Consider the following 20,572-nt stretch of genomic DNA (forward strand, 5'->3'; position numbering starts at 1 on the left):
TGTACAGCGTGGTCAAAGGGTAGTTCTCAAAGGGGAATGCATGCAGCTAGCGGAGAAAGGAGGACTGGGCACTGGGCAAACAGAAGCCACAGCTGTGCACTCCTTTCCACCGACTCCCACTTCTGACCTAGATTCTGATGCCTTTCTCTGCTGTCTGAGCCCCACTCCCCGCCATTTCCTACCCACTCCAGGAGTTTCTGGCATACTGGCTGGCACCCATTTGTCACTTAATAGAATCATAAAACCAAGAGAAATGCCCAGGACCATCCTGTCACTGTTGCACTTTGGAGCTGGGGAAACTGAGTCTGGTGTAGTGAGAAGCCATGGGTCCTAGAACTTTGTGCTTCTGATTTACCCACCATGGAATTCTGCTGCTTCTTTTATGATTCCTGAAGGAATTACTTGTCTCCCGTTCCAAACGCCTTCAGCAGCCTCATTTCACCCATGTGGGTGAGGCCACAATATAAGGAGATGGATTTTCTTTGCCTTGTGCAACCCAGCTAAGAAGTTTGCATCACACCTCATGTTTCCCCATAGACATACCACAGCTTAGGGAGCTGGCTATGCCTGGGTTTGACTGACTATGTGACCTTACACAGATCATTTAACCTCTCTGTGCCTTCATTTTCTCATCTGTAAAACGGGACTACTACTACTACTCCCTACCTCCTACGATTGTGGAAAGGTTGAGTTCGTATACGCAAAGCACTTAGAATAACCCTTGGGGTGTATTACCTTCAGAGTGGTGATGTGTAGTTCCTAAGCCCCTACAGTACCTTGCACACACTTCATGCTTTGAAACTCTTTGTGAATTTCTTTTGTTCCTTCATTCAACTAACACCTTTTGAGCATTTGCCAGGCCCAAATGCCCTCACTCATGGTGAACAGGCCAGACAAGGTTCCCACCCTCTCTAGGAGTAGAGATAGATCATGGAGGAAAAAAAATCAATCGAAAACAAGACACTTTCAGTAGTGACAAGTGCTAGGAAGAAATGAAACAGGGTGACAGAGAGAGACAGTGGTGAGGGCGCTGTTTAGGCAGAGTGATCTGGGAAGATCTCCCTGAATGGTGATAGTTAGAAGAGTAACCAGCCACAGAACAAAAACTTCTTGTAGAGGACATAAACAGCAGGTGCAAAGTCCCTGGGGTAGGAAAGAGTCACGTGTGTGTGATGGAAAGGAGAAAGTTGTTATGGCTGGAATGAGTTGGGGGAATGGGAGATAAGGAGAAAGCAGAGAGGCAGGCAGGGGCCACATTAAGCAGCTCTCCTTGACCTTGGTAGGAATTTGAATTTGATCCTAAGGATGGTGGAAGCCTGTGAACAGCTGAAGCAGTGGAGTGAATGAGCCAATTCATGTTTTCTGGCTACTGTGGGAGAAATGGATTGGAGGGGACAAGATTAGAAAAGGAGAGACTGGTCATGAGGCTGTTGAGAAGTGGTGACACATATCCTTGGGTCCCTACAGAGCACTTAGCCAGGCACCTGGGGCACCTCATCAAAGAGCACTGCTCACGGCCCGCGGGTGGTCCCTGTTTGTGAGGCTGCATCATTCCACCAATGAAAGAGGATAACTCCATACAACCTGGGTGCCCTAGGCAGAGAACTGGAGATGAGTCCCTGCCTGGAACCTGCTCCAGGATCAATCTTTTTTTTTTTTTTTTTTTTTTTTTGAGAGAGAGTCTTGCTCAGTCACCCAGGCTGGAGTGCAATGGTGCAATCTCAGCTCACTGCAACCTTCGCCTCCTGGGCTCAAGCAATTCTCCTGCCTCAGCCTCCTGAAGCCTCCTGAGTACCTGGGATAACAGGCACCTGTCACCACACCCAACTAATTTTTATATTTTTAGTAGAGACAGGGTTTCACCACCTTGGCCAGGTAGGTCTTGAACTCCTGACCTCAAGTGATCCACCTGCCTCAGCCTCCCAAAGCACTGGGATTACAGGCGTGAACCACTGCGCCCGGCCAGGAATCAGTCTTGTTCCAGCAGCCCTGCTAGGGCCCTGGCTCTGGCTTCCTTCCAACCTCCGGGGAGTGCCCAGGGCAGAAATCCGGCCCTGCCCACCCTGGGCTGCACACCGATAACCTCCCCAAAGGGAAGCCGTTTGTTTGGAAGGAAATGGTGCAGAATGAGCAGTGGCCACGTTTAAAATAGGGCTGGGGCCTGATTTCCAGGGCTGAGCTGGGAGCGCTGGAGCTGAGATTTCAGTGGCTGAGACGTTTGGTGGCCTTTCCCGGGACTGTGAAGATCAGATCCGGTTCGGCACCCTTTGCCTTGCCCCGAGGAGCTTCCAAGAGTTTGCGTGTAATGCCATTCTTGGGGCAATGCGCTAAGCACTCAGAGGCATAATCACTTTTTTTTTTTTTTTTGGAGATGGAGTTTTGCTGTTGTTACCCCGGCTGGAGTGCAGTGGTGCCATCTCGGCTCACTGCAAACTATGCCTCCCAGGTTCAAGCGATTCTCCTGCCTCAGCCTCCCGAGTAGCTGGGATTACAGGCACTTGCCACCACACCTGGCTAATATTTGTATTTTTAATAGAGATGGGGTTTCACCGTGTTGGCCAGGCTGGTCTCGAACTCCTGACCTCACGTGAAGGGGCATGATCACTTTTAATCCTCAGTCCTGGGAAGTGGGGGCATAGTAAACCCTCATTTCAAAGAGCAGAGCCCAGGGGTATTGATGGGTTTAAAGTCCTGTCCCAAAGCAAGCTCCTCTCAGTGCCTTGGGGGGCTCCGGAGGAAGATGACAGCTCCACAGAGGGGTCTCTGGGGCTGACCCATGACTCTTTACTCTCCCTGTCTCCACTTCCTCCTTCATTCTGGCATTTTCTTGTCCCCATCTTGCCCCATGATAAGGAAGAGGGTTGGAAGTTGGGAATTATAATCGCCTGGCTGCACACTGGCAACATCTGGGGAACTTTTAAAAGTGCTGCTGCCAAGACCCCACCTCTGACCAATTCAGTCGGGTACTGGGGTGGGGCCCTGGCACTGGTCTTAAAAAAAAAAAAAAGAAAAGAAAAGAAAAAGAAAGAAAGATCCCCCCGGGGGATCCTAACATACAGCCAAGGTTGAGAGCCACTGCTTCAAAGCCTTTCCAATCCTGCAGTTCCCGGCCTTGAATGGTCGTCGTAAATCACCTGGGTAGATGTTATTATGAACTCACGTCTGAGCTGCACCCGGGGCCAATTAAGCCAGGATCCCTGAGGATGGCGTCTGGGCAGTATATTGTTAAAGAGCTCTCACAGGTGATTCCCAAGGGCAGGCAAGGTGGGGAAGCTCTGTGAGTCCAGTCTCGTAGGTGTACACATATGGAAACTGCGGCCCGGAGGAACGTGGCAACTTGTCCAGGACCACAGAGCAGCTAGTGGAGTTCAAACCCAACACTCTAGACCCCCAGGCTAGCACAGCCCTGATGGAGGAGGTCTAGGGGCCACTGCCTGCTGTGATTGTAACCATCAGCTCCCGTGACCCTCACCCTTCTCTAATCCCCACTTTGAGGATGGGTAGGACCTGACAATATACTAAGCTATCGCTCCTGTGACTATATTACCTCTATTACCTTACTTAGCAAAAGGGATTTATCAGTTGCCTTTGAGTTCATCAAAAGGGACTTATCTAGGTGAACCTAATCTAATCACATAAGCCGTATAGAAGCAGAGTATGGCCAGGTACAGTGGTTCATGCCTGGAATCCCAGTACTTTGAGAGGCCGAGATGGGCAGATTGCTTGAGCCTTGGAATTCAAGAGCAGCCTGGGCAACATGGCGAAGCCCCATCTCTACAAAAAAATACAAAAATTAGTTGGGCATGTTGGCACACACTTATCACTCTAGCTTTTCGGGAGGTTGAGGATGGGAGGATTGCTTGAGCCCAGGGGGTTGAACTGCAGTGAGCCGAGATTGCACCACTGCACTCCAGCCTGGGCGACAGAGTGAGACTCCATCTCAAAAAAAACAAAAAAAAAACAAAAAAAAACCCACCCTTTCCGGTGGGTGGCCCATGGTCCCCCACTGTGGCCAGGTAAGTATAGTCAAATGCATCCAGGTTACTGCACCCAGTCTCCCCTACAAAGGCGTGACCCACCTTCTGAGGCTGTTTCTCAAAAAGACAGCTTTGCCCACTCACTCCTTTCCTTGACTCAAAAGTCCCAGAGACTTTCCCTGACCCCAGTCCACACTTGACATACTGCACCCCACCAAGCCCACCTTCCTTGATCCCTTTTTGCATCACCCTGTTGTATTTCCCCACAGCTCGTAACGCCGCCTGAGACCACCTGTTTCATTGACTCATGTGTTCACTGTCTGCACTCAGCCCCAGTTCGCAGTCACAGGAACCCAAACCCAGAAAGGCAGGGACCTTGTGGATCTGGAGCCTAACACAGTGCACCAGCCAGATCTGTGGGGCTGCTGAGGGGGTTTCAGGGAGAGGGTTGGGAGGGAGGGGAGAGGCCCAGGGCAAAGAATTGACCCTGAGCCAGCTGCCTTATGCATCCCACCCCAGGATCCTGGGATCCACTGAGGGATTCCTGGGTCCTCCAGACTTCAGCCAGGCCATGCGCACTCCCTGCCCTTCAGGGAGGCCCTGGCAGGTCCCCTGGAAGTGCCTGGAGGGTCTGAGCTCAGAGACATGGAGGGAAGGAGGTGAGGCAGGGTGATCCTGACAGCTCCCAGGGGAAACTCCCTGCTCTCTTCCCGCAGGTCCCTTAGCTCGGTGTTTTTCAAATGATTTGTGGTGAAGGACCAGTCTGTGCATCTGTTTTCAATTGCTGATTCATCACACACCAATACTTTCACAATTTACCATAAAAATCCCCCTGTGCCTACATGTCGCAGCAATGGCTAATTGCTATGTAGGTTTCCAAACCCTTCCTCTGGGAACTGCACTCAGCTCTTCGAGGACAGATAACTGTGAACGGCTTGCAGGCCACACTTTGAGCTGTACAGATCTGGATACGCCAAGGCCCAGGATGGGTGGGTGTGTGTTGCCAGCTACAAGGGCCCTGACACCTGCCCAGAGGCTGGGTGTTGGAGGGATGAAGGGCGGGGTGGGATGTGCGGGTGAGGCGGGGACCTGATGTGCAAGCCTGTGTCCCCCAGCAGTAAAGAGCCAGGGCTGGGAAGTAGAAGGAATCTCCTCTGTCCTCAAACCACAGGAGACAGGCAGGCAGGAGTGGGGAACTCCTCCAGCTGGGTCCATGCCTCCTGGTCCTTCTCACAGTTCAGGGGAACCTTCTTTGGGGGAGGGAGCAGTTTTGCCCCACTCCGTACTTGTCATCGCCATGCCACTTTGGCCCGGAGTCATTAAACTCCTCTAGAGATGTTTGCCTTGTACCTTCTAGTGCAGATTCCAGTCCGGGAGGAATGCGTGCTCATGACATGAAGGCAGTGTCAGAGGGCCTTGCATCTCTCTGCACCCAGCCTGGGGACAGCTGGCTTCCATCTGCCAGACTTCAGGCTGTTGACAGGGGTGGGGTGGTGATACCGTCCCAGCCCAGCATTCAGGGAGCTGGCATCTCAGATTGCCCCACCCTGCCCCTCCCCGGCTCTCAAGGAGCCGAGAGGAGAGTGAGATCAAAACTCCACTCCATCAAGAGTGGGCTGACCCAGCCCCCTCCGTTTCTGGGTGGGGTCCCAGGAATGCCTCATTCCCCCCCCCGCCCGCCGCCGTCTTGCACACAGTAGGCACTTAGAGTATTTGCTAAGCACATGCAGGGTCCTCAGCTGGCCTGGAGGGAGCCCCAGCCCAGTGGCCTTCCCCAGGGTCACCTCAGTAGCCTTCAGGCCCTGGCCACATTGTTCCAATTTCTACAGGTTTGGAATGTCTCTGTTTACTGTCAATGTCAATCTGACTGGGAGAACATCCAGTTTCCAGAGGCCTTCTGGGGGCTGGCAGGGGACACAAGGCTAAGAGATGGGAGCAGGCCACACCTGGGCCCCCCAGCTCCCTTCAGGATCCCCTACGTTACAGACCCCAATCCAGGCACATTGTCACTCTGGGTCCCGGAATTGCATAAGCAGATGGGTGGCAGCCAGCAGGAGTTCCACAGGGCCTCGTACCTCTACCCACGACTTCCAGCCCCTCCCCTCCCTCCTTGTCCTTTTATTTGGCAGGATATGGGGAGCAATGGCTCCTTCTGCAAGGAGCTGCCCCTCCTCCTATGCCTTTGAACAGAGTCCCTCCACCTCCCACCTCCACCTGTCCAAACCCTCTCCGACTCATAGATCTCAGCTCTGTCTCCAGATGGCTTGGATTCAAATCTTACCTCCACCATTTCTAGCTGTGTTGCCTGGGCAAGTTACTCAACCTCTCTCTGCCTGTTTTCTCACCTGTAGAGTGGCATGTTGGGGGCATTTCTTCTATTTCTGACTGCCCATCATCTCGGAATCCCCTTTCTGTAACTGGAGATTTCTCCATTTGTCCATAGTATGAGTCTGTACTCATGAATGTAGAAGTCAGAATTCAATTTCCCAACCCCTGTTTGATCATCAATCTGGTGCAACCATGTAGGACTTCCATGGAGAGACAGATCATTAGCTCAAGCACTATCTTTTCTTTGGTGAACATGGTGGCGGGAACAATTGGATCTTTGGGGACATCAATGGCTGAACTCGTGTGTCTGTAGAAGCAGTTGCACATTTGCTAAAGCATCCTCCGTAGAATGGTTGGGTGTTATCTCTCACTACCTACCACCCAGACCCAGTTTTCTGTCTCCTCACCCTGAATTCAGAGAGCTGCCTACTTTTTTTTTTTTTTTTTTTTTTTTTTGAGACGGAGTCTCGCTCTGTCGCCGGGGCTGGAGCGCAGTGGCCACTGGATCTCAGCTCACTGCAAGCTCCGCCTCCCGGGTTTACGCCATTCTCCTGCCTCAGCCTCCTGTGTAGCTGGGACTACAGGCGCCCGCCACCTCGCCCGGCTAGTTTTTTCTATTTTTTTAGTAGAGACGGGGTTTCACCGTGTTCGCCAGGATGGTCTCGATCTCCTGACCTCGTGATCCGCCCGTCTCGGCCTCCCAAAGTGCTGGGATTACAGGCTTGAGCCACCGCGCCCGGCCGAGCTGCCTACTTTTAAAAAGCCTTTGCTGTTTAAATTCGCTAAAATTCTGTTATTTGCAACCAAGACCCTTAACAAAGCAGGGGGACAATAGTAATATCTACCTCGTGGTGGTGGTGTGAAGATCAAACCCTCCTACAGGCTTGGTGGGAAGTCAAGAGGCAGCCAGCCCAGCTCTTTGAATATCTTCCTTGTGTCTAGGGTGTCCAGCTTTATGGTTTGCGGACAGTGTCCTCTGCCTGTGTCCTTGCTCTTCTGAACCTTCCCTCTCCTTTAAGAAGCACAAGAACCCCAGGGTTGCACTAGGTCCCAGGGTCAGTCACTCAACTCCCCAAAATAAAACCAGGACATCTGACCCATATGGCAAAGAGCTCCATTCTCTGAGTGCAGCATCCGAAACAAGACCTGTTTGCTACAGGAGATGCTGCGGTAGCCGGGACTCCTGCAGCCGGGAGCAGCCCCTTTCCCCTTGGGAAGTTGGATGGAGACCGAGAAGCACTGAGGCTCTGGACACGGGGGCACATCCCCAGTCCCAGAAATACCTAACTGGAGTGGACCTGGGATTTCTAGGTCCCTGCTAGTTAGTGACACAGGCAGACCTTGCATGTGGCTCCTATATTCTTGGTCACTTCCCTGGGGCAGCCATGGTGAACTTCGCCGGGCAGATCTTAGAATCCACTGCCTTGCAGCCCAGAACTGACATCTTCCCTTAGTATCCCAACTTTCTGTGCATAGAGACATGACCCCACACGGCCACTCTGGCCGTGTTTAAACATAATTGTAACTGTGATGTGTAATTTAAAGGTGGCGACAGCCGGTCGTGGTGGCTCATGCTTGAAATCCCAGCATTTTGGGAAGCTGAGGCGGGCGGATCACTTGAGGTCAGAAGTTTGAGAACAGCCTGGCCAACATGATGAAACCCTGTCTCCACTAAAAATACAAAAATTAGCTGGGCATAGTAGCATGTGCCTGTAATCCCAGCTACTCTGCAGGCTGAGGTGGGAGAATTGCTTGAACCTGGGAGGCAGAAGTTGCAGTGAGCTGAGATTGCGCCACTGTGCTCCAGCCTTGGCGACAAAGCAGGACTCCATCTCAAAAAAAAAAAAAAAAGAAAAAAAAGGGTGGTGAGGATTGCAGTTAGGAAATTTTGCATAAGCAGCTCATGGGCCTTTGGCAAAGGAAGGAATTGAGACACTGCTCCCGATCTATGGGTCAGGGATTGTCCAAACGCTTCCCAACCAAGAGATGTCAGTTCTGTATCCAGGCAGCTTGGATTCAAATCTTACCTCCACCATTTCTAGCTGTGTTGCTTGGGCAAGTTACTCGACCTCTCTGTGCCTCCGTTTTCTCACCTGTAGAGTGGTGTGCTGGGGGCCTTTCTCCTACTTCTAGCTGCCCATCATCTCCAAACCACCTTTCTTTAACTGGAGATTTCTCCATTTGCCCATAGAGTGAGTCTACTCATTAATCTAGAAGTGAGCTCAACAGAAATACAGTAAGAGGCTGGTGGCTCACGCCTGTAATCCCAGCACTTTGGGAGGCCGAGGTGGGCGGATCACGAGGTCAGGAGATCGAGACCATCCTGGCTAACACTATGAAACTCCGTCTCTACTAAAAATACAAAAAATTAGCTGGGCGTGGTAGCACGCGCCTGTAGTCCCAGCTACTCGGGAGGTTGAGGCAGGATAATCGCTTCAACCCAGGAGGCTGAGGTTGCGGTGAGCTGAGATCACGCCATTGCACTCCAGCCTGGGTGACAGAGTGAAACTCTGTCTCAAAAAAAAAAAACCTCAATTTATTTTATTTTAATGTATTCATTTTTTTTCAGAACAGGGTCCTGCTCCCTGCTCTGTAACCGAGGCTGGAGTGCAGTCGTGCAATCATAGCTCACTGCAGCCTCAAACTCCTGGGCTCAAGTGATTCTCCCACCTCAGCTCAAGTAGCTGGGACTACAGGTGCATGCCACCATGACTAGCTAATTTTTTGTAGAGATGGAGTCTTGCTATGTTGCCCAGGCTGGCCTCAAACTCCTGAGCTCAAGCGAATCCTCCCTCTGCAGCCTCCCAGTGGGCTGGGATTACAGATGTGAGACACTATTCCCTACCCAAATATCTCAATTTAAACAGCAGCATCTAATTTTAAAGCTTTGTGTGGAAAAACTGAAGATAACCAGTTTGCACTAATTTTTATGAAACCATTGGCCAAAAACTGATGGTGTAACTCTCTCCAAGCTGTAGACAGATTTTATCTTCTGTACTCAGCAAAAGACTCCCATTATCCTTTATTCGAGTAGTTCAACCAGTGACTTTCGGAAAGTGGCTTAGTGGCTTTATGCCTCAGTTTCTTCATTTGTAAAAGAGAGATAATGATAGCTCCTACTGCATAGGGTTGCTATGAAGATTAAATGAATTTTGTGATTCACTTACACAAAGTAAGTGCTCAGTAAGGATTGGCGGTTATTGTTATTATTATTGTTAGCCAAAGCAGCTTGAAGGGGGGATGTTCTGTGTTACAGGATGTTCTCAATTTAGACCACTCGGAGCCTCCTGCAGGCTTCCTACTGCATTGTTGGGTTCTCTCCCTCCCTATGGAGACTCAGCCAGAGGAGACCCTTCTTCCTGACCCACCCCCACCAGAAAGTGGGGGTCCCAACAAGGCACACACAGTCCTTGTAAAGACAGAGATTACATCCTGGTTTTGGTGTGGTTGGGACGTAGCCTCCTGAGCACTGTGCCTCCAAATCATGTTTGCAAAGTGATTGTTCAGGACCAATGGTTGGGAAGCTGAATGGCTCAGGTTCTTGGCTGAACAATAGATGAGAGGGGGCCTCTGGCTTCCCAGAGGAAGGGGAACAAAGGGACATGAGTGAGTTAGCGGCGTGGCAGGGAACAGAGAGCAAGCGGGTGACAGCTTGGGCTCTGGCTGGTCCACCCACCCGGTGCAGCCCCCACACTGCATCACAAAGCTCTTGCTCATGATAAATCCCCGGGCTCTACTCCCATGCTCGACAGCATCCCTAGCTCCTAAGCACATTCCTTAGCATTCAAGACCTTCCTGGTTTCCCCTGCTGACTGCCACCTTCTTTCCAGTTTTGAACTTCATGCTGCCTGGAGCCCCCTTCACGGAACACACTCTCTCATGCCCATCAGCTGTTCCTTCTGCTCAAAAAGCGCTCTCACCTTGCTGGATTCTAGTCCTCCTATGAAACTGCCTCCAGGAAGCCTCCTGACTCCCCAGTGGGGTTGCGTTCTTCCTGGATGAGGAGGACATTTCTGTTCACTTAACCATTTCCCTCATCGAGACTGGCAGCGCCACACAAGGGCAGGGAGGGGTCTGAGCCCCCAGCTGCATACTATGAGGTGGACCTGGGAACCCCGAGGAGAACTCCTTAACCTTAGATCCTCCCCTGCCCCCCTCTTCCTCAAACTTTACTTTTACCAAAGATCATCTAAGGATCTCTATTGCACGCCCACCCAGTTCTGCAAGGGGTGCAGGGGAAGGGGGAGGCTCTCCCTACTTCAGAGAGGTGTTATAGGGTGAATTACATCACTCCCAAAATGCATATGCTGAAGTCCTGACCCCCAGTATCTCAGAATGTGACTGTATTCGGAGAGAGTGTCTTGAAAGAGGTAAGCTGAGGCCGGGCGCGGTGGCTCAAGCCTGTAATCCCAGCACTTTGGGAGGCCGAGGCGGGCGGATCACGACGTCAGGAGATCCAGACCATCCTGGCTGACACGGTGAAACCCCATCTCTACTAAAAAATACAAAAAACTAGCCGGGCGAGGTGGTGGGCGCCTCTAGTCCCAGCTACTGGGGAGGCTGAGGCAGGAGAATTGCGTGAACCCGGGAGGCGGAGCCTGCAGTGAGCTGAGATCCGGCCACTGCACTCCAGCCTGGGCGGCAGAGCGAGACTCCGTCTCAAAAAAAAAAAAAAAAAGAAAGAGGTAAGTTGAAAGAGGTAAGTTAAAGTGAGGCCACTCAAGTGGCCTGTAACCCAGTATGACCAGTGTCCTTATGAGAAGAGGAAATCTGAACATAGACACGTACAGAGGGAAGATCATGTATAGACACAGGGAGAAGAAGGCCATCAACTAGCTAAGGAGGGAAGAACCATCCCTGCTGACACCTTGATCTTGGATTTCCGGCCTCCAGAACTATGAGAAAATACATTTCTGTGGTTTAAGCCAGGGTCTCCAACTCCCCAGGGAACCAGTTAGGAACCGGGCCACATAGCAGGAGGTGAGCGATGGGCAGGCAAGTAAAGCTTCATCTGTTTTTACAGCCACCCCTCATCGCTTCCATTACCACCTGAGCTCCGTCTCCTGTCAGATCAGCAGTGGCAATAAATTCTTATAGGAGCTGGCAGGGTGTGGTGGCTCACACCTGTAATCCCAGCACTTTGGAAGGCCAACGCAGGCAGATCACCTGAGGTCAGGAGTTTAAGGCCAGCCTGACCAACATGGTGAAACCCTGTCTCTATTAAAAATACAAAAATTAGCTGGTCGTGGTGGTAAGCACCTGTAATTCCAGCTGCTTGGGAGGCTGAGGTGGAAGAATCACTTGAACCTGGGAGGCGGAGATTATAGTGAGCCGAGATCGTGCCACTGCACTCCAACCTGGGTGACAGAGCAAGACTCTGTCTCAAAAAAAATAATAAATAAAATAAAAAATTAAAAAAAAATTTTTTTATCAGCGCGAGAACCCTACTGTAAACTGCACATTCAAGGGATCTAGGTTGCATGCTCCTTATGAGAATCCAACGCCTGGTGATCCGTCACTGTCCTCCATCGCCCCCAGAGGGGACCGTCTAGGTGCAGGAAAACAAGCTCACGGCTCGCATTAATTCTACCTTATGGTGAGTTGCATAATTATTTCACTATATATTACAATGTAATGATAATAGAAATAAAGTACACAATAAATGGAATGCACTTGAATCATCCCCAAACCATCCCCCAACCCCCATCTGTGGAAAAACTGCCTTCCATGAAACCAGTCCCTGGTACCAAAAAGGTTGAGGACCGCTGGTTTCAGCCACCCAGTCTGAGGTGCTGTGTTATGGCAGGGTAAGAAACTTACATAAGGAATTGATAGTTCTCCGTTTCCGCCTTCGTAAAACAGAGATAATAATGGTCTCTACCTCATAAAGTGGTCAGGAAGACTGAGTGAGTCAAATGCACATAAAACAGAGCTGATATCGATGCATCAAACAATCCTAGGATTTCAGAGCCGGGAAGCTCGCTTGGTGTCCCCCTCCCTTGTCTGATGAGTGAGCAGAAGAGAAGGGACTTTCTCAAAGTCTCATGGTAAATGGGGAACACCAGGGCCAGAATACAGCTTCCAGGCTCCGAGCCATGGCCACGCCATCACGCCGCTCGTGGGTTTCTATTATTAAGCAAAATGCATGCTTCTTCTTTGTTGCACAGCATGCATCAGGGCCTGGCCAGCCCACTCTTGGGGTGCTGGATTGATCCTCGCTTGATGAGACACAGACTGCAAGGAGGAAACAGTCTGGCCAGTAGGGAGTGGGAAGTAGCTGTTTCCAGCTTTGCATCTGCTAAGCTACTTACTCTAAGGGCCTCTCCACACCCAGGCAGCCAAGAGCTTCCTTCGTGTGGGAGCTCTGCCCAGGACCTGGAACTGAGCAGACAGCCATGAGGGGTCCTCCCTCTGCACACTATCTGGGAGCAGGAGAAAATGGGGGCCTCATGGGGCTGATCCTGGAGCTGGGCTAAGCCACAAGGGCACAGAAGGCAGGCAGGGTCCGGTGCTCCTTCTGCCGATCCTTCACCCTGAACCAAACAGTAGTTCATTCTGGATTCCTGTTAAGAAGAGATGATTTCTGCTGTGTGGAATGAGAGCTGCTTTCTAGGCCACTTCCAGGAAGATGATGAGCTGCTCTCTAGCTATGCACGTAGCTGTGGTCCCAGAAGGCCCTACACATCGAGGAGACCCAGGAGCCGAATGGGTTCTCAACTCTGATGTCATCACATGTTGTCCCTACTTTGCAATCATCCACCTTCGGCTTGAAATGCTCTCAGGACAGGGAACTCACTACTCCACAAACCATTCTATTCCATTGTAACAGGTTTTAATCAGTGCTACCCAACAGAAATATAATGTAAACATGTTAACATTACTTTTTAAAGTATATTTAAAAAGTAAAAAGAAACAAGTCAAATGAATTTTAATAATGTATTTTCTTTTTCCCAATAGATCTAAAATACGATCATTTCAACATGTAATCAATATTCAGAAATGTAAGCCGGACACGGCGGCTCACACCTGTCATCAGAGCACTTTGGGAGGCCAAGGTGGGTGGATCACCTGAGGTCAGGAGTTCGATACCAGCCTGACCAACATTGTGAAACCCTGTCTTTACCAAAAATACAAAAATCAGTTGGGCGTGGTGGCACACGCCTGTAATCCCAGCTACTCAGGATGCTGAGGCAGGAGAATTCCTTGAACCTGGGGGGTGGAGGTTTCAGTGAGCTCAGATCATACCACTGCACTCCAGCCTGGGTGACAGAGCGAGACTCAGTCTCAAAAAGAAAAAAACAAAGTTAGAAATTTAATGGGATGTTTTACATTCATATGTATTGTACTAAATCTTAGAAATCTGGTGTGTATTTTACACGTCACCACTTCTCAATCAGACTAGCTGGATCAGGGCTCAGTGGTCACTTGGGGCTCATGGCTACTGTGTTGGATAGTACAAGTGTAAATTATAGTTTTCTCTTGTGCTGAATTAAAATCTAACTCCCTGCTATTGTTACCTGTTCTGTTGATCTGTTTTTTTTTTTTTTTGTCTACTGTGCTTAGCAGGCTTAACTCCTTTTCTATATACTAGCTTTTTGGTGGTTGTTTGTTTGTTTTGGTTTTTTTGCAACAGTCTTGCTCTGTCACCCAGGCTGGATTGCAGTGGTGTGGTCACAGCTCACTACAGCTTCAATCCCCAGGGCTCAAGCGATCCTTCCGCCTCAGCCTCTAGAGTAGCTGGGACAACAGGTATGCACCACCACATCCAGCTAATTTTTGTTTTGTTTAGAGACAGGGTTTTGCCATGTTTCCCAGGCTGGTCTTGAAATCGTAGACTCAAGCAATCTGTCTGCCTTGGCCTCTCAAAGTGCTGAGATTACAGGCGTGAGCCACCACGCCTGGCCCCTGGCATTATGTTTTTATTGCACTGTGTTGCGCTAACGCGTTTCCTTCCATGCTAAATAGTCTCCATTCCTTCAACAGTTCTGTGCATGACATCACTTCTAATCCCTTCCCCCGGATGCTTCTTTTGATGAGTGTTTCTAGGAGTGAACAATGATCTATTTTTCTGTAACTTGGTAGTTGATGTCCTTGGCCCGATTTGAGCGTAAGTGGTTTTTCCTTTTGTTCTATTGGTGTTCAATTCAATTATTTCTGTAATTAGGAGTATTTACCTTTGTCCATTGCAATGTTGTAAATCTTTTCTCCCAGTCATTGTTGGCCTTTCAACTTTTTCTATGCTATCTTTGGCTATACAAGTTTCTGTTTTCAGGAAGTCAGGCTGCAAATATTTTCCATTTGTAGCTTCTGGACTTTGTGGCATGCTAAGGAAAGTCTTGCCCACTCTCATGTGTATGAAAAAGTATTATCCTGCATTTTCTTTCACTGTGTCCACTTTTTAATACTTCCTTCATCTAACTGGAATTGTTTCGTGATACGAGGAAGGGGTCTAACTTAATTTCCATCCCCCCAAATGCTAGTCAGTTGTTCTATTTTGTGAATAATCCATTCTTTCCCCACTAATGTAAAATGCCATTTAAAACAATCAGTTTTAGGGCTGGGCATGGTGGCTCACTCCTGTAATCCCAGCACTTTGGGAGGCCAAGGCGGGCAGATCACTTGAGGTCAGGAGTTCAACACTAGCCTGACCAACATGGTGAAACCCTGTCTCTACTAAAAATACAATAATTAGCCAGGCGTGGCAGTGTGCACCTGTAGTCCCAGCTACTTAGGAGGCTGAGGCGAGAGAATTGCTTGAACCCCAGGAGGCAGAGGTTGCAGTAAGCCGAAATTGCACCATTGCACTCCAGCCTGGGTGAGAGAGCCAGACTCCGTCTCAAACCAACAAACAACAACAAAAAATCAATTAAAAAAATAAAAATAAATAAAAATAAAAAATCATCTTTAGGGTCTACGTTCTCTTTGTCAGCAGAGAAGTAAGACTCTAGCAGTTCCAGGGTTGCATCTGATCAGCTCAACAAGCTCAGCAAAAAGAGGTTTCCTCTTCTCTAATGGTCCTGGCAATAGAGTCCTAGAACTAACTCCCACTGGACAGCCTAGACCAACATGGAACCAATGGGAGAACAGGATCTGCTGATTGGCCACATCTGATCCCCCTGTCTTCCTCAGGAGGAGAGGGGAAGTATCACTTGAGAAAGGGGGAAGGGTAGATACTCAAGGGGAAAGTAGGATGCTGTCGACAGAAAGAACAGATGCTGTTCAATCCAAATGCTGCCTACCACAATGCAGCTGCCCTCTTAGCCTGACACTGGGTGCCGCACAGCCCCAGCTCTGTAGGCATCTCGGGAGTCCACATCCCCTCTGTTCTATCTAGGTTTCCGTCTCAAAGATCAGCTAGAGTTGTGTCTGCCCCAGAAATTCAGATCTGAGGCTGGGCATGGTGGGATTACACCTGTAATTCCAGCACTTTGGGAGGCTGGAAATTAGCCTCCCAGGTGGGCAGATCACTGGAGGTCAGGAGTTCGAGATCAGCTTGGCCAACATGGTGAAACCCCATCTCTACTAAAAACACAAAAATCAGCCGGGTGTGGTGACGTGTGCCTCTAACCCCAGCTACTCAGAAGGCTGAGGCAGGAGAATTGTTTGAACCCAGGGGTGCAGGTTGCAGTAAGCCCAGATTGTGCCACTGCACTCCAGCCTGGGCGACAGAATGAGACTCTGTTTCAAAAAAAGAAAGAAAAGAAAAGAGAAAAGAAAAGAAAAAAGAAGAGAAGGGAAGAGAAGGGAAGGGAAGGGAAATTCAGGTCTGATTCCAGATGCCTTTTCAGGGGGATCCCCACTAGCCTAGAAAATCAGCCCAGCAAGGTTGGGTAGGACAGTCCTGCCCCCTCCTGCCCCAGGACCTTGTCCACGTTGCTTCTCTCTGCCAAAAAGAGCAGAGTTCAGGAAGGCCAGGAGGAAGGAAGGATGCCAGTAGGATGTGGATGCTGTTTACAAACAGAAGGTGGCTCCGTCCTGTCCACCTCCAGGAGCAGTGCTGCCTTGCTTAGCTACTACAGGGAGGGTCCCTGGAATGCCCTTTCTGGCCTCTTGCCAAAGACCCACAGCCAATCCCTGGGTCACCAGAGGACAGCCTTAGAATCCAGAGATCAGGCTCTAGAGAAAGGTTTACAGGCCAGACTGCAGACCTGGAGTGTTGACCTGAGAGAACAGATGGCTGTGTTTCTACACGGGGATGCCCCAGCCCTTGACGCTTCATGCCACAAGGTGGGCACGGTGAGCCCCTCCCTCTCACTCTTGAGCCCTCAGGGAATCAGGATGTGATTTGGGAGCAGTCAGTGGATGAGGTCAGAACCCCAATTTTTTTGGTTGCCCCCTCCATCTCCATCAACCCCTACAAAGGCCCCGTAATAATAACATGCTAAGCAGAACAATAGTGAAGTGAAAACATCATATAAAATGGAAATTAAAACTCTCTTTAGGCCTGGTGCAGTGGCTCATGCCAGTAATCCCAGCACTTTGGGACGCCGAGATAGGCAGATCACCTGAGGTGAGGAGTTTGAGACCAGCCTGGCCAACATGATGAAATGCCATACCTACAAAATAATAATAATAATAATAATAATAATAATAATAATAATAATAATTAGCTGGGTATGACGGCACGTGCCTGTAATACCAGCTACTCAGGAGACTGAGGCAGGAGAATTGCTTGAACCTGGGAGGTGGAGGTTGCAGTGAGCAGAGATTACGCCACTGCATTCAAGCCTGGGTGACGGAGTGAAACTCTGCCTGAAAATAAAAGCGGCATAGGAATAAAAACTCTCTTTAGTAAACTTTGCTCTGTTGGAAGACAGGTAGCACTTCAACTAAACAAAAGCAAGCTGCTCGCCTGCAGTGTGAGGAATGCTTCAGTTCAAAGCTCATCCCTGCCACTCGCTGACTGTGACCCAGTAACTTGTAGAGACTTCCTGTGGCTCCATAGACCCCTGTGACATGAGGCTGAGGACTGTCTCCACCTTACAAGATTGTTGTGAGGATTCAAGACATGAGTAACTGCAGTAAACCAACAATACCAGCAACAAAGTGTTGGGTGGTTATGGGTGATGACAGCGTTTGCAGAAGTGAAATGAATGGCAGCAACATTATAAAGGAGGGGAGGGAGGAATTGCAGATACTCAGTGAAACCCTAGAGCGTTATTTGAAAGTGTACTCAGGGTTAGATGCGGTGGCTCACGCCTGTAATCCCAGCACTCTGGGAGGCCGAGGCAGGAATATCACTCAAGGTCAGGAGTTCAAGACCTGCCTGGCCAACAGGGTAAAACCCCGTTTCTACTAAAACTACAAAAGTTAGCTGGGTGTGGTGGCGAGCACCTGTAATCCTGCTACTCCTCCTGTGGGAGGCTGAGGTGGAAGGATCGCTTGAACCCCAGAGGCAGAGGTTGCAGTGAGCTGAGATTGTGCCACTGCACTCCAGCCTGGGCAACAGAGGGAGACTCCATCTCACAAAAACAAAAACAAAAACAAAACCCACAAAACAAAACAAAAAAGAAAGTAGACTCAGATTACTTGTAAATGTATAGTAAATGTACATTACAAAACCTCTAGGTCAACCACCAAAAAGTTGCTTAAAAGAAGTATAATTGATATGCTAAGAAAGGAGAGAGTATGGAATCACATAAAACACTCAAAACCAGAGAAGGCAGAAAAAGAGGAGACTTTTTTAAAGTAAAAACAAGTGCACTGAATGCAAAGTAGTTACAAATGTGGTAGGTATTAATCCAACTACTTTAAATGTGAATGCTCTAAATACACCAATTAAAGACAGAGACCTCAGAATGGATTAAAAAAATCAAGACCCAACTATGTATTGTCCACAGGAAACCCACTTTAAATACAAACAGGAGTGCTAGCAGAGGGTGAAGGGCGGTGGAGCCAAACTGCCCAAGATTTATTGGACCACTTCTTTAACTAACTTTCTTCCTTCCTTCCTTCCTTCCTTCCTTTCCTTCCTCCCTTCCTCTCTCCCTCCCTCCCTCCCTTCCTCTTTTCCCTCCCTTCCTTCTTTTCTTTCTTTCTTTTTATGAGACGGCGTCTTACTTTGTCTCCCAGGCTGGAGTGCAGCAGTGCAATCACAGCTCACTGCAACCTTGACCTCCTGAGCTCAAGCAATCGTTCTGCCTCAGCCTCCTAAGTAGCTGAGACTACAGGTGCACGCCACCATGCGTGGATAATTTTTTTATTTTTTTTATAGAGACAGGGTCTCACTCTGCTGCCCAGGCTGGTCTCAAACTCCTGGGCTCAAGTAATCCTCCCATCTCAGTCTCCCAAAGTGCTGGGATTACGGGCATGAAACACCACACCTGGCCACTTCTTTAATTTTAATAAGCCTCAGTTTCCTTTTCTATAAAATCGGAATAGTAGTAGTTCTGATGAAAAATAGTATAATTGATACACTAAGAAAGGAGATTAAATGAGCTAACTCATATAAAGCATTTATTTATTTGAGAAGGAATCTCACTCTGTCGCCCAGGCTGGAGTGCAGTGGCACAATCTCGGCTCACTGCAACCTCCACCTCCTGGAGTCAAGCTATTCTCCTGCCTCAGCCTCAGAGTAGCTGGGATTATGGGCACCCACCACCACGTCTGGCTAATTTTTGTATTTTTAGTACAGATGGGGGTTTTCACCATGTTGGCCAGGCTGGTCTCTAATTGCTGACCTCAAGTATCTGCCCCCCTCAGCCTCCCAAAGTGCTGGGATTACAGGTGTGAGCCACCGCAGCTGGTCCCACATAAAGCATTTAGAATAGTGACTGATACATAAGTGCTATAAGAATATGCTGTTATTGTTATTATTATCCAAGTGCAGCTTCAGAATAAATTGCCTAGACCTCACTCCTAATGAGCCTTTTACTTCAAAGCTTCTCCTAAATAGAAATTTTGGAGCCACTAATGTTTCCTTTTTTTTTTTTTTTAAGACAGTCTCACTGTATCACCCAGGCTGGAGCGCAGTGGCGCAATCTCAACTCACTGCAACCTCCGCCTCCCGGGTTCAAGTGATTCTCCTGTCTCAGCCTCCCAAATAGCTGGGACCACAGGTACATGCCACCACGCCCAGCTAATTTTTGTATTTTTAGTAGAGACAGGGTTTTACCATATTGGTCAGTCTGGTTTCAAACTCCTGACCTCAGGTGATCCACCCGCCTTCGCCTCCCAAAGTGCTGGGATTACAGGTGTGAGCCACTGCACCCGGCCCCTTGTGTTTTAAGATCAGGATTGGCTACATAATTTTCAGAGCTCAGTGCAAAATGAAAACACAGAGTCCCTTGTTCAATATTATAAGGAATTTTAAGATGGTACTTCTGTGTGACAGTACAGGTAGAACGTCCATGAAGCCAGCCGTGAATAAGACTATAGATTAGGAGGGCAAAGTCAGAATCCAAGATGCCAACTACCCAGTCTGTTCCACCCCACTTGAGTCTGGAGGGCCGTGACCTCCTGGCTGTGAACACATCTCACCTCTCTGCCCCCAGGGAATCCCAGCCCAGGTGCACATTTTGAGAAAAAAAAAAAAAAAGAAAAAAAAAGAACTCCAGCAAATGCTCTGTGGAGCCCTAATGCTGGCTGTCTTGTGAAATCCTGGATCCAGGATTTCCGGGGCGCTGGGGGCTGGGCTCCCCTGGGCTGGAGGCCAGTTTTGGAGAAAGGAAGGGCAGAGCTCAGACTGCTTCTGAGAAATGCGCTCAGGAGTGGGCTGAGAATTTTTGGTTTCCTGGGACGCCTGCTCCAGGGAGCCCGCAGCAGCAGGAGCGAGTCCTGGCCTGTCCAACACTCTCACCCACTCCCCCTTCACCCTCAAGTCACCCAGTTGGCCACACTCTCCTAGGGGGGTGGGGGTGGAGGTTGGCAGAGTCTTCAGAGCCTTTTATTAAAACCTTTTGGGTACTTTGTTTACCAGGCCTGGCAAAGTCCAGGGCTCTGGCTTACCCTGGTCTCTCCCTGTCCTGCCCCAAAGGTCACCACCCAGGGTCCCAGTGCCTTGTCCTTTGGGGCACTCTCAGAGCTGCCACTCTGGGGAGGGGGAGCAGATGGGCACAGGCCTGGTGTTAGCGGCAACCTCCCCCTGGGGTGCCCGGCCACACAGGCGATTCCCAGAGAGTGTGGGCGGCAGACAAACAAGCGTTCAGTGTCAGCACAGCCCACCCAGCTCTGAAATGCGTACTTTCTGTCTCCCGGGGGTGGGGCCTGACAGTAACCCCTGGGGCCCAGTGACTGCAGAGGCCACCCGCTCCCTAGCACCCCCACCT

The sequence above is a fragment of the Macaca mulatta genome, chromosome 20, assembly GCF_049350105.2.
Source record: "Macaca mulatta isolate MMU2019108-1 chromosome 20, T2T-MMU8v2.0, whole genome shotgun sequence".
NCBI classification, from domain to species: Eukaryota; Metazoa; Chordata; class Mammalia; order Primates; family Cercopithecidae; genus Macaca; species Macaca mulatta.